Here is a 10596-nt window from a genome sequence, read left to right as displayed (position 1 = left end):
CTCTTTTCCATCTTATATAAGCTTTCTTTGTAAACTCTGTAATTGTTGAGAGATTAGTCTTAGTCTTGCCCTTTAAACCTTTACTAGGTGAAATATATTGTAAAAATTAAGATTTTTTTATTACCATTCAATTATAAATTATTATATAATAGAAAATTGTTGAAATTTGTAATAACTAATTTAAAAGTCATTTTAGGGTGAATTTTAATCAATGATAGGATAAAAGAATTTACATTATGTATAAAAATTAAACATTTTTTTATTTTATAATCTATTTGATTTATTTATACTTCTATGTAATATCTTCAAATAATTAATTTTAAACCTATTTGGTAGTTAAATAAATCCGAATATTTATAAATATATAGTTTAATCAAAACTTAATTTTATATTTTTAATTGTTTTACTTTTTTTAAAAAAATCAATAAAATAATTCAACCTATATGGAAAATTTAAAACAAATAGGTTATATCATTGTACATACTATGTAATATTTCTATTATACCTTTTTTATCACTTACATATTTAATTTAAAAAACATCAATGCATAAAATTAATAATATAATGATGGCATAAACATGTGTTTGATTTCTGATATATATACATGAATTTTACGTTTGATCCATACTAAATTTTTTCTTCATATCTATTCCCTGGTATGTGAAAAGTTTCATTTTAGATATTCTTGGCGTTAGTTAGGTAATGACGTAATCGTTAAATATTTGATAACGCAAATATTTATTAAAGATCAAACACAAAATTCATATATTAAGAATAAAAAATATATGTAAGCCTATAATGAACCACAACCATTCAAAAGTTAAATTAAAAATGTTCTATTTAAATATTTTTTATAGACTTTTAAGAATATATCAAAAGAGTCTAACTCAGTTGATTGAACAATATCTTTTAGTTATTATAAATTTTTTAGTACATGATACTTTTAAGAATATTATTAAAAAAATACACGTGTAGATAGTTTATTGTTTTATTATTTAATTTAACACTATTTTTCTTTAAAAAGTATGACAAACATTTATTTAACACTAAATTTTATTTTTGTCTAAATGAGAAAAGTAGTTAAAATATTTGTCAAAATTTATGTTTCACATTATGTTGAACTTGCTAATAATTTATATGAAATCACATTACGAATGAAAAAATGACATCACATTTTAAATGTTGAGAATCACTAATTAATTTCACCATATAAGATTTTAGGTTTAAATAGAGGTAGATGTGGGCTGTTCTTTGAGAAATGGACAAAAGATTTTAGTTTAAAAGAGGTTCACTTTAGGGTTTTGTTGTGAAGGCACCATTGTGTTGCTTACACTACAATTGAGCACAAAAATGAGTTAGACTAAGGAAAATTAGCAACCTGAGAGGTAGATGTTAGGAATTTTATATTTCCTAATTAATTAATTAGTGTGAGCTACATATTATATTTATCATTTATATTAGTTATTTACATTTATGGACTCAATAAAAGTAATCTAATTTGCTGAGCCTATTGAACTATCATAAAAAATTAATATGGGCTTGATAAGCAAAAATTAGTTTGGCTCGTTAGGGAATAATGAGAACTCTAACAAGTTAAAACCCAAAGTAAGGTTGTGGTCCCCAAAACATCAAAATCAGAAATTGTATTCTCTTCTCCCCATCTGACGAGAAACCTAAGGTCACAAAAGGAAAATAATGATTTAGTTGAGGAAGAACACAAAACCAACAGTTCCTCAGACTCATCAATTTCGTTGCTTATCATGGATCCGATGATTATTGGTATTTTATTAAGATCCCTTAAAATTCCAAACAATAGATTCCAATTATTAAGTAAGCAGTGGAAGTTTTGTGTGTCTTCTGTTCATTGGAAGAGATGACTTCAACTTTCATTATCTAGGTTGATCAAGCTTCACTATCATGGATACATATGTCTTCTTCATCATTATTTTTTTTTCTATACATCTTTTTGTGAGTGATACCACAAGTTGCAATTGCTCAATTTACTTTAATATTATTTATAAACTCCCTGCAACAAATGGTATTAATTTTTTGTCCATCTTCTTTTGTCTACAAGATTTGTGTTATAAAACAATCAAATCTTGTAGATAAAAGAAGATTGGAAAAAAATTTAAATAAGAGCATTTGATGCAAGGAGTTCATAAATAATATTCAAGTAAATTGAACAATTTCAAATTGCGGTATCACTCACAAAAATATGTATAGAAAAAAAAACAATGATAAAGAAAACATACGTACCTATGATAGTGAAGCTAGACCAACATAGATAATGGAAGTTGAAGTCATCTCTTTTGATGAACGGAAGATACAAAACTTGCACTACTTAGTGAACAACTCAAATCTACCTCTCGGGTTGTTAGTCGTCCTTAGTCTAACTCCTTTCCATGCTCAATTGTAGTGTAAGCAACAACATGGCGTCTTCACTACAAAACCCTAAAGTGGATCAACATCAGATCAAGGCAAAAACAAACAACACTAAAAAAAAGTTTAATAAAACAATAAATCAACCTAAAATCTTCTATGGTAAAATTAATTAGAGTGATTCTCAACATTTAAAACATGATGTCATTTTTTTTATCTACAATGTGATGCATGTCATATACGATTATCAACAAGTTCAACATAAAATGAAACATAAATTTTGGCAAATATTTTAACAAAAATATAGTATTTTTCTCAACATTTCAAAAGATTCTGAATTAAGTCAAACATAAAAGTTACTCATTAGACAACATGATTTAATTCCTTTAAGTGAGGTAGTGCAATACAACAAAATACTATTCAAAATTATACTACAATTAAGTGTACTAAACTAGGAAAATAATTAAAAGGTGTTGAAAGTTTAAAGTCATTAAATACTAATTCGTTCATAGATCTCAAAATAAGGTTTCATTTTCTTATAAGCCAAAAATTAGTATTAAGAGAAATCCAATACATAGCACTATAAAGTAAGGGTGTGTGAAAACTTTATACGTTAATTTTTTTCCACAAATATGAGAAACAACTTAACTCTGTCTCTCTCTTTATGTGTAGATGGATTTGGATTCTCTACAGTCAACGAAATCATATATTCACACAATTAGACGATTAGAATCATCTGATAGAGATCTAACGATTGATATATCATTTCAGTAAATTCAACTTCAAAAACACCTTTAAAATAATGACTATCTGATGAAATCAAATGGTTCATATTCATGATCGTGTGAATGCATGCATGCAAGAATCCAAATCTATCTATTAATATTTCTAAATGGTTTTTTTAAGTGAGTAATATTTATCTTTTTGTTAATTTGAGTTTGGTACAATTATCCCCACCCCAAAAACTAAACACAAGAAAAACAATGGTGCTCCTCAGTAAAAAATACATTCATATAGCTAATAAATATTACTTGCTTAAAAAAATCCACTAAAAATGTTAATAGATATCATGATAAAGATAAAATTTATTGCAAACCATTTATGACGAGAAATTTAAAAATCAATGTTTATTTTTTTATCCTCACATTAAAATGCCCTCTCATTAAATTTGCTCTAAAAGTATTTATATATACATAGGGTTACATTACTACAAAACCCCCCTTTTTTTTGTTTGTTATTTGGGGCATCTAAATTGGTGGTAGAATCATGTAGAATTAATTGATGTAAAATGTCAATTTTTTAAAATCCATTTTGTTAGAACCTATGTAATAAATTTTTACATTGGTTTTGAATAGAATTGAGGTAATGCATGCCAGTTTGCAAAACAAAAAACCTAACCGAAGCACACAAAAATACAACAAGATTCCAATAAAAATATCAATCGAATCAACACAAAAAGGATCATCCACTAAAATTAAAACACAACAAAAATAAAACAATCATTTGAAAGAAATATATTACATAAACAAAAAAAGATGTGGAATAAAAGAGTGTAAAATTTAGAGTACATAGTTGAATTATCGAAACAGTGTTACCTTGATACAAAATTGTGTAATGAAGTTGTGAAATCAAGATGATATGGAAGAAAACCCTAGCAAGTTTGAGGAAGGGAAAAATCTAGATGCATGTTGTCGTTGAGGCACCAGCGGTTGTCCATAACCACAGTTCCACCGTGTATCACAATAGACACCAAATCAAGGCAAGAACAAACAACACTAAAATAAATCTAATAAAGTCAACACAAAAAGATCCGTTGAAGTAAAAACACAACAAAAATTAAACAATCATTCAGAAGCAATAGATTACCAATACAAAAAAAGCATAGACATGGAATAAAGTTATAGGGAAAAATTTATATTACATAGATTACCTATCAAAATTATGTTATCTCCATGGAGAATTGTGTAATGAAGTTGCGAAACCAAGATGTGATAAAGCGAGTGAAGGGAGAGGGAGCAATGGAGAGGCAGATCCATATCCATGACATTGTTGAGGCACCAACTGTTGCCTGCAATTTTTGTTCCATCGTGTGCTGCAATAGACACCAGATCAACACAAAAACAAACAGCACACTCCAAAATAAATCTCAATCCAATCAACACAAATAGATTTGCTAAAACCAAAACACAACAAAAAATTAAACAATCAGTCATAGATTAACTAAATGAAAAAGACAAGATGTTGAATAAAAGAGGGGAAATTCATAGTACACAATTGACTCTTTGAAACAATGTTGCCTCCATGGAGAATTGTTGTTGTGAAATTAAAATGTGGTGAAACTTTAGCAGGTGCCCTGGTTATCAAGATCCAGATCTGGATCCACTAAAGTCAAGATCCAGATCCACACTACAACTGAGGCAGCCATGGTTATCAAACTCGCAATTGAACTTGCTCATCATTTGAGCTTATGAGTCAAAATGAGAGGCACAAGTTAACTTGTAGTCAAACTTGTCTTGTTTGGGTCGTATTTTGTGGGTTTAGGGTTGTATCTCCTTCAATCTGCTCATGCCTTTTGAATTTGTGTCTCCTTCTATCTGAATCACTTTTCTTCTCTTTGATAAAGGGTTTCCCTTTCCTAATTGCAAATCACGTTTCTAATGTACCATTCTTCATTTTGATTTGTTTCTTCCTCTGAATTGCAAATCCATTTGAAGAGTAACCATCTTTTTAAAGGGGGAGAAAGGTAACAACTAATGGGATGAATGAAGAGAAACATATAAGGATTTTTTAGGTTAATGGATATTGGGCCTATATGATTGGCCCATTCTCTATATATAAGTAAAAAAATTGTATAATTAAATACTAGTCTAATACTAATAATAAAAAAACATAATTATGTATTAGAAGAATTTTATAATAGAGATAAAGTATATAAACATAATAAATAATGCATATAAATAAAATATTCTAGTAATTAAATATAATTAGTATAATAATAAAATAAATAAAGCATAATATATGATAGTATATTAAAAATAATAGAAATAAAATAAACTAAAAAATAATAGTAATAAAAATTAAATGAAACATAATATATAATATAATTATCTAAATATATTGGGTTGGAATGTTGAATTATTATGTTATTTATATGTAAAAGCTGGGAGAAGAGAATATCATCATTAAATAAGAGATCCAACCATCTCAAAATTACTTTGTTGATTTTGAGCCCATAAGAACAAGCCTTAGTAGTAGATAACTATTGTGGCCAAAGTGATTTTAGAATATAGAAATTAGTGGGTGTTCTCATTTAAGGTAAATATTCTCTTATTTGAGATTTTTTTTTTCCAAAAAATATGTAGCTTCCCCTTAATTATTTCATATTCTCTTTTAATTTTTTTAATATATTTCTTTTTCTTCTTAACTTTTTCATGAACAAATACCTCAAATATATGTTTTCAGATTGTTGAAAAATAATTCACATTAATCAGTGAAAAATAATAATTCAAAAGTTTGCTATAAAAGAATAGGAAAAAAATTAAATAATACGATTCTAGTGATAATTTTGAATATGAAACGAAGGTATACTTTTCATTTACAGAAAATATTATATTGTTTGAGATTTAGATAAAAAATGGTTTAAAAGTTTGCTATATATAAAAAGCATTGTAATAAAAAGTAAATAGTAAGATCCTAGTGATAATTTTGAATAAAAAAGAATGATAGAAATTTTAATTTAAAGTAAATATTCTATTATTTGATGTTTTTTTAAAAAAAATTATATAACTTTCCCTTATTTCTTATTCTCATTTAAAAAATAATTAATTTATATTTGTTTATTTACTTTTCCTCCTAATTTCTACATGATAGATATGTCATTTTTTGTTGTTTAAACTGTTTTTTTTTTTTTGGAAAAAGATATGCTAAGCATCAAGATAGAGCATAGCATCCCAATTACGTTGGTCTCCTAAACTCTATGTGTCATCTACCGTATACCTGAATTTATTATATAAGAAAGAAGAACAAAAAATTATTTATTTATTCACATTAATTAAATAAAAAATAATTTAAAAGCTTTTATTGTAATTATGTTATTGGCTGAAATATTCACTAGCTTTGTACATGACTAAAGTCTATTAGAAAATCTAATTTATCATCTTTAGCGAGATTTTATACATTTCTTCTATCAATTATATTTTATATGTGACAAGGTTTGAAGTCTTGAATCCAAGACTCATTGGCTTAAGACAATAATTTAATTTTTTTCTATAAAATCATAAGAATAAATAGTAATTTATAAGACACTTGTGACAATTTTGGATAAAAAAAACATTGGAATTTTCAGTTCAAGTGATAATATGATACTTGAAATGAAAATTTCATTTCAAATACATTATCTATTATTTCAGATTTTCTTACTAATTATTATTTTTTAAAATTCCCTTATTTTTATATCTCTTATAGAAAATAATTTTTTTATTTACAAATAAAACTTAACATCTCTTTCCTTTTTCTCCCGATTTCTTCATGTAAATATACCTCACTTTTTTCTTTCAGATTTTTACAAAATAATTTATCTTTTTCCATTAATAAGCTAAAAGATATAGAATTTAAAATTTATCAATAAAAGTACCGGAATAAATAGTAGGTAAAAAACATCCTAATGATAATTTTGGTTTAAAAAGGAAAGGAAGGTAAAATTTTACTTTAACGCAAGATTTAGATTTTTTTTCAAAATATTTATTGGCGACTTTCCCCTTATTTCTTATTCTATTTTGAAAATCAATTTTATTTTTATTTATAACAAATAATTTAACAAATTATTCCTTTTTCTCCAAATTTCCTCATGAAACTATACTTCAATTTTTGGTTTCTGGTTGATATAAAATTATTTATTTATTCACTTTATTACTTAAAATATAATTAATTTTTTTTATAAAATAATAAGAAGAAATAGTAAGTTATAAAATACTCGTGGCAATTTTGGATAAAAATCAAGGAAATTTTCATTTCAAGTAAATATTCTATTTTTTTCATATTTTTTACAAATTATTATTTTATAACTTTACCTTATTTAATTTCTTATTCTATTTTAGAATATAATTTTTTATTTACAAATAAAAATTGAACATCTCTTTCCTCCTTTCTTTTCCTTGACTTTTTCATGTAAATATACCTCTTTTATTGTTTTATATTGTTATAAAATTATTTATCTTTTTCCATTAATTAGCTAAAAAAATAATATAAATTTTTCTATAAAAGCATCTGAATAAAAAGTAAATAATAAAATCTTAATGATAACTTTGGTTAAAAAGGGATGAAAGGTAAAATTTTCAGGTAAAATTTTCATTTTGAAATAAATGTTATATTATTTCATATATTTTTCAAAATATCTTTTTTCAAATTTCCCTTATTTATTATTATTTTTTAAATAATAATTTATTTTAATTTACAAATAAAGTTGTAACAACGATTTCCTTATCCTCCAAATTTCTTCATGAATGATACATCAAGCTTTTGTTTCTGGTTGTTAGAAAATGATATATATATATATTCACTTTATATAGTTAAAAATAATTTAAAAATTTCTATAAAAGCATAGGAATAAATAATATATAATGAATAAAAAAGCAAGGAAGGAAAAAAATTAATTTAAAGTTAACATTTCATTATTTTTTGTTTAAATAAATATTATATAACTTTTCCCATATTTCTTATTCAATTTTAGAATAGATTTTATTTCTTTATTTGTATAGATAAAAAAAAAATTAACTTCTCTTGACTTTTCCTCCTAATTTCTTCATGGAAAGATACATCATTTTCTTTTTTGTTTTTAGACTGTTAGAAAATGATTGATTTATTCCAATTAGTTAGTTAAAAATATAATATATAAATTGTTATGGAAGCATAGTAATAAAATCCTAGAAATAACAATATCAATGCAAATAAGCGTCGACCAAGCTGACTCTAATAGTAACATTTATTTAATTTTCAAAAATTATTAATTAGTGTCGGTTAGTTTGACCCTAATATTTTTTTTCTATATTAATAGCAAATAGGGTCATGGCCAACAGAATCCGGAAAATATTAACAAAAAATTATATTAAAAAATAGTGAAAGGCATTTTAGTGGCAGTTTAACGTGAGCTGACCACTGACGCTATTTGGTGTAAGTTGACGATCAACTGTTCATCGACGCTATTTAGTGTCGATGTCTAGGCTGGCACTAACTAACTTACGCTAATTTGAGTTTTTCTTGTAGTGACAGGATTGGAGGGAGATAAGGATCCTGTTCTTATACAAAATTACCAAGTGGAATAGAAATGAAATGGAACAGGGAAGAGGGATGTTTACTGCAAAGGTTATTGGAGACAAATCTAAAGTCATTGACTCATTCAATATTAATTTGAGTTGCCTGTATATAATGTGATCTAAAAAAACAATAAGGATATATACAACAGACATCCAATCTTTTGTTAAAATAAAATTAATGTTTTCTTATAATCCATGGATTTATAAACTTCCAAAATAGTTGTTTGTTCTATGCCTGCAAGCATATCAACAAGAAGCTTGTACAAGAACAGTGTGGATGAACCAATAAAGTATTGAAGCTAAAATTATATATAAAAAAAGGCCCGTGAACAATTTGCTTATAAATTGCCAAATACTTTATATTTATCCAAAAGTTCCCGATCCATCGACTTATTCAATATAAATGATTTAGAAATTTTTTTACCCAAAAGGCAGTTGCATTTAAAGTCCTTGCCAAGGTCAAGTCATTCTTGGGAAACGGGTACTAGAGATTAAAATTAATACGTTGGAGATTTGTACAACTAACACACATTTTCATCTCTTTATAGATCTCTCACCCCCGCAAACAAACCCATGTAGTAATAAGTTCTCAATTATTTTGATAATGTGAATGGAAAAAGACTTTGTTGAACGACTCAAGCTCTACTTCAATGATCTTATGCATGACTTAAAAAGTGTTAGTCGTCATTTGTTAGATGCAAAAAAAAACCTTAAGTGCACACAAAAACAATTATTCATTCTATCAAACAAACACTATCATTTAATTTCCTTATGACCACTTTAATCAGATTAAGTCTTCTGCATTGTTTAGTGGTTCTTTGGTCTATCCCTCACAATAAAGTTGTGATTAAGCAAAAGAATTTTCAATCAAGTGTGTAACTTTGTATACTTACATTAGCAAACTCTATATTTGTAAGGATAAACGTACTAGTTTACGTTAACAATCTTTGGTGTTGGTTTTAAGCAAGTGTAGGAGGCTAACACTTTATTTTTAGATTGGTGTATTATATAACCCAGTGGGGAGTTTTTAATCATGATGTAACCTTTGGTTCTTATATGTTTGATTGGACTGTGTATGGGTTAAGGTACCCCAGAACTCTAATTAATTGGATTTTGCTTACCAAAAAGAAATTGGGAATGTCAATTATATATTAAACCACAATTATTGTTAAGAGCAATAGTTTACTTACACTTAATTATTTATTTGTACAACGGATACACTTTGTTGTCACCAATTAACAATCTCGGGCCTCTTGAGCTCAAAGCTTGAAAGAGGTAAACCCTTGTTATTTTCTCATAAATCCAGCTTATTATACCAAATTTTCACATGCTTTTTTGGTTCCGTGTTAGAACTTACTTATGACTATGCCATAATCAAGGTCGGCTCTAAGCATAGTTCAGAGGTGAGACGACCCAAGGACCATGACAGAAAGGAGCCCAAAAAATTTAAAACAATATTAACAATTGTGTAACCATTTTTTTAATATTGTTTTGATCATGTTATTTTATAAATGAGTCAAAATTGTTTTCTCATCTTAAATCTTTTTTTATTCAAATTAAAATATGACATGTGAGTAAAAGATATAAAAGATTCAATTTTTTTAATGTTTTATATCCATAAATTCATGTTAAATGAAATTTCAAGTGTGACATATAATTAATATCTTATAAACATTAAAAATATATAATATTCTTTTCATTTTTAGTAAATATGAATATATAATAATAGGAAAATTAGAATCATAATTCTAATCTTTATTTAATTATGACTATATTCAACTAAGGTGCAAGCATTTGATAGGGTAAGAAGAAAGAAAAGAAATACTAGTGACAATCTTCCACATCAACTTCATCTCCAAATTTTAAATATTTTATGGAGCCTAAGCCCTACTTATGAATGGTACAA

Source organism: Glycine max, chromosome 2, assembly GCF_000004515.6.
Source record: "Glycine max cultivar Williams 82 chromosome 2, Glycine_max_v4.0, whole genome shotgun sequence".
NCBI classification, from domain to species: Eukaryota; Viridiplantae; Streptophyta; class Magnoliopsida; order Fabales; family Fabaceae; genus Glycine; species Glycine max.
The sequence above is the reverse complement of the archived record's forward strand: the minus strand, read 5'-3'. Positions refer to the sequence as shown.